Source organism: Ictidomys tridecemlineatus, chromosome 6, assembly GCF_052094955.1.
Source record: "Ictidomys tridecemlineatus isolate mIctTri1 chromosome 6, mIctTri1.hap1, whole genome shotgun sequence".
Taxonomy (NCBI): domain Eukaryota; kingdom Metazoa; phylum Chordata; class Mammalia; order Rodentia; family Sciuridae; genus Ictidomys; species Ictidomys tridecemlineatus.
This window is the reverse complement of record NC_135482.1, coordinates 96,586,163-96,591,191: the sequence shown is the minus strand read 5'-3', so window position 1 is coordinate 96,591,191 and position 5,029 is coordinate 96,586,163. Positions and strand designations below refer to the sequence as shown.

The window sequence follows — 5,029 nt, the reverse complement described above, 5'->3', positions numbered from 1 at the left end:
TCTTTAAAAGTTTTAGCATTTTATATGTTATATTTCAATATATAATTAATCTGGTATTTGTATATACATTGCCTGTGATATGAGATGAGGTATATTTTACTTTGTTATAATTAAAAAAACATTATTCAAGATTGAAGGATGAAAAAGATCAATCAGGGTAAAAATTGTTTAATAAGGTATTTATAAAGGTAAGGGCAAGGTTGAAGGAAACCAACAAATTTTGTGAAGCACCTTTCCTCCTGTACACTTGGAGGTATAGGAGGTGAAAGAAGAGAAAACCTTGTATGAAAACCTTGTAGGAGAAGGTGAGCTAACTGAAGTTATTCCCACGAAAAGCATGAAAAAACCAACTCACAATCTAAGAGTCTTATAGGGAGGAATAAAGCACCTTGCTTTACTTTTGTATATTTCAAGTTAATCTCTTTGGTGTCACTTTCTGATGCAACTCAACAAGAAACTACATGACAAGAGGACTTATAATGCAGCCTATAGCATATATCTCACCAAAAGGCTAAAGATGGAGAAAGGAGCCAACATAGCCAATGGCAGCCATTGGTTACATGAAGCTATTGAGTATTTGAAATGTGTCTAGTCTGAATTGAGGTGTGCTATGTGTTAAATAGACATTAGATTATAAAGAATTTAGAAATTCAAACAAAATGAACATGAAATATATTTCTAACAATTATTTTCTTTGCAAATTATGTTGGTAATCTATTGGGATAAATGAAAATATATTAAAATTAATTTCTCTATGTGTCATTAAAAAAAGAAGTAAAGGAAACAAGGTAAAATATTCTGTATCTTGACTGTAGTACTATATATCCATATGAATATATATGTTGTCATTTTTTATATTTTTGTTGTGAAAATTCATATAACTATAAAACTAAATAGGGCAAATTGTACCATATGTGTTATATCTCAACAAATATGACCTTAAAAAGAAATTTAGTTTATGAAGTGTTCTAACAGTATTAGTCACATACTAACCACCTGATAAATAATGGCTATTATTATTTTTAAAAATATATTTTTAGTTGTAGATGGACACAATATCTTTATTTTATTTTTTTAATGTGGTGCTGAGGATCGAACCCAGTGCCTCATGCATGCCAGGCAAGCACTCTACCACTGAGCTACAATCCCAGGCCCAATAATGGCTATTATTATTATTCATTAAAACAACCAGCATCAGGCTGATTCATAGTGGGGTAGGGAGGGGGAGCATGGGATGAATAGACAAACTCTAGATAGGGCAAAGGGGTGAGAGGAGAAGAGAGGGGGCATGAGGTTAAAAATTATGGTGAAACGTGATGGACATCATTATCCAAAGTACACGAATGAAGACATGAATGGTGTGAATATACTTTGTGTACAACCAGAGATATGAAAAATTGTGCCCTATATGTATAATATGAACTGTAATGCATTCCACTGTCATATATAACAAATCAAAATTTGAAAAAAATTTAATGGCTGTGTAACATCCCATATATGTATGCCTTGTAACTTATTAAAGCAGTCCTCTGTTGTTGGCTATTTTTATTATTTACAGTTATTATGATAATATATGATGATATAATAAACATATGTTAATTAAGTATTCTCAGAAATATAAAAATTACCAAAATGCTCTTCAAGTTCATGTCACTTGTGTAGAACTTTAGAAGACAAGACTATTTCGGTTTTTTGATTTAATGTGAATGGTTGTTTATTCTTACTGGTCACCTTCCAGGGTCATATGAACACAGTATAAGAGCACACAACTCTGTGTTCAAACCAAAGGACAGCTGTGAGAATGGAAATGTGATTTCTGATACTTCATGTACCACTGTCACAACAAAGGTCAAATGAGAAGTCACTGACATGCAGTTTTACATAGAGTTTATTTATTTATTTTTTAAAGGAAAATTGTGAAAAAGCAGTGTAGGAGCATTCCCCCTGCCTCTCTGAATCTGCTCAAAAGCAGAATATCAATTCTGTACTGGAGACAACTCTAGACTTGCATCACTCCAGAGGTACTTTGACCTTCCTTCTTTACCTTTAAAGGAGGACATAAAATTCCCATGTAAAAGAAGATTTCCCCATATCAGAAAGTACCCACATACTGTCTTAAGAAGTTTATGCTAAGGAACAAACAGCAGCTTAATTCTCAAGGATAACAATAACAATAAGGACCTATAAACTTTTCTAAGAGTCCCACTCTGATGATGACTGCCGAACAGGAAAATGCTATACACACATTTAGCAGGAAAACTAATGGAGATGATGGCTACCTTCATCAAATATCATAAAATTTTCATAAGCAGTCTAAGCATAATTGTTAAGAACAAGCAAATGTGTGGGAGAAAGATAAAAGTGTAAACTTTTTAACAATAATTTTATTTATGATATGTCTGTTAGAATATTTTTCATTATTCATTCAGACCTTCAGTTTTTTGGATTTTTATCAGTGAAGTTCAATAATGCATATATGATAAATATCTAAGTAATCTAAATAATTATATAAAACACATTAATTTGCTAATACAAATTTGTTCATGTGGGTTTTTATTATAGAACAATGAGACTTTTCAGTGTGCTAACAATCACTTTCTGTGCCACTCTCAGAAAGTGTACAACAGTACTCAGTAACAGTACAAGTAGATATTTTACACAATATTATTAATAGTACAACCCCTTTAATAAGCAGTAAGGAGATTCCTCAAAAGATTAGGAATGGAAGCACCATATGAGCTAACCATCCCATGTTGGTATTTATGCAAAAGAGTTAAACTCAGGATACTATAGTGATATATGCATTCCAAAGTTTATAGTGGAACAGTTCACAATTGCTTAATTGTAAAACCAGCCTAGTGTTCACCATCAGATGAATGGATAAAGAAAATGTGATATATACACAATGGAGTTCTACTCAGCCAAAAAAAGGACTTTATGTCATTTGCTGATGAATGGATAGAAATGGGTAATTTCATACCTCATGAAATAAGCCAGACTCAGAATGTAAAGGATTTAATGTTTTCTCTCACATGTGAAAGCTAGAGAGAAAAACAGAATTTTTTAAAAAAGGGAGAGATGTCTTGAAAATAGAAGGGAGAATAGTGGAGTAGAAGAAGGCAGATAGTGAAGGGAGTTGGAAAGGGGAGGAACTGCAGAATGTAATTGACCAAATGACGTCATGTGCATTCTTAAGTATATATCACAATAAATTCTACTTGGGTGTTGAAGTGGATGGAGCTAGATGTCCGTCAGACCCGGAGTTAGGACCTGCTTTTGGGGCATGAGCTGAGGATACAACGTCGAGGCCACCAGTATTTCATAGATTGATAGAAGCAGAAATCAAAACTCTTCCCTTGGAGAACGCATCCATCCTTTCAGAGGGCTCTCTATAGCAAGGGCACAGATTATGGATTGGCAACCTGGACCCCAAAATCACAGAATACTACCTCCCCTATCTCCTCCAGAAGTTTGGTAAGATGAAGCAGTTCGACTTCTTTTTCCACAAGTCAGGTGCTTTGGAGGGACAGCCTGGAGGGTACTGTTAACTTTGAAACTAAGCAGGAAGCAGAAAAAGCCATCCAGTGTCTCAATGGCAAGCTGGCACTGTCTAAGAAGCTGGTGGTACGATGGGCACATGCTCAAGTAAAGAGATTCGATCATAACAAAAATGACAAGATTCTTCCAATCAGTCTTGAACCTTCCTCAAGCACTGAGCCTACTCAGTCTAACCTATGTGTCACAGCAAAGATTAAAGCCATTGAAGCAAAGCTGAAAATGATGGCAGAAAATCCTCATGTGGAGTATCCAGCAGAACCTGTTTATTCCTACTTTAAGCCACCAGATTAAAAAAAAAGGACTACTTCTTATTCTAGAACAGCTTGGAAATCTTGAAGATGATGATTGTGAATTACTGTGGCAGCAAAAGCAAATTGGTCTCCACACCTGACTTTGGTACTTTGTAGATGTGGATGGTATTATCCAACAGAGCACAATCACATGTTAGAGTTCTGTAACATAACATTTTGGATATTCTTATGGATGTGTCTTCCCTATGTGTAGAATTGAGCATCATCCAGAATAAATAGGATTGTGTCCGAAATTTTGATTTGAACACTGGGATGCTCTAGTTGGCTGGTTTGTTTGGATTCATAACTACAGAAACATTATGTAGTATGCCAGACAAAAAGTCAAACATACAAAATGTTATCATTCTTTTTTTTTATTGTTGGTTGTTCAAAACATTACATAGTTCTTGATATATCATGTTTCACATTTTGATTCAAGTGGGTTATGAACTCCCATTTTACCCCGTATACAGCTTGCAGAATCACATCAGTTACACTTCCATTGATTTACATATTGATATACTCATGTCTGTTGTATTCTGCTGCCTTTCCTATCCTCTACTATCCCCCCTCCCCTCCCCTCCCCTCCCCTCTTCTCTCTCTACCCCCACTACTGTAATTCATTCCTCCCCCTTGTATTATTTTTCCCTTTTCCCTCACTTCCTCTTGTATGTAATTTTGTATAACCCTGAGGGTCTCCTTCCATTTCCATGCAATTTCCCTTCTCTCTCCCTTTCCCTCCCACCTCTCCTCCTTGTTTAATGTTGGTCTTCTTCTCGTGCTCTTCTTCCCTAGTCTGTTCTTACTCTCCTTATATCAAAGAAGACATTTGGCATTTGTTTTTTAGGACTTGGCTAGCTTCGCTTAGCATAATCTGCTCTAATGCCATCCATTTCCCACCAAATTCTATGATTTTGTCATTTTTTAATGCAGAGTAATACTCCATTGTGTATAAATGCCACATTTTTTTATCCATTTGCATATTGAAGGGCATCTAGGTTGGTTCCACAGTCCTGCTGTTGTGAATTGTGCTGCTATGAACATCGATGTAGCAGTGTCCCTGTAGCATGCTCTTTTTAGGTCTTTAGGGAATAGTCCAAGAAGGACAATAGCTGGGTCAAATGGTGGATCCATTCCCAGCTTTCCCAGGAACGTCCATACTGCTTTCCAAATTGGCCGCA

General features: G+C 35.6%; 1 pseudogene; it reads left to right on the top strand.

The window, feature by feature from the left end:
• Positions 1–1,316: 1,316 nt before the first annotated feature.
• On the top strand, positions 1,317–3,894 carry LOC101955774 (putative RNA-binding protein 18 pseudogene; annotated as a pseudogene).
• Positions 3,895–5,029: the final 1,135 nt, after the last annotated feature.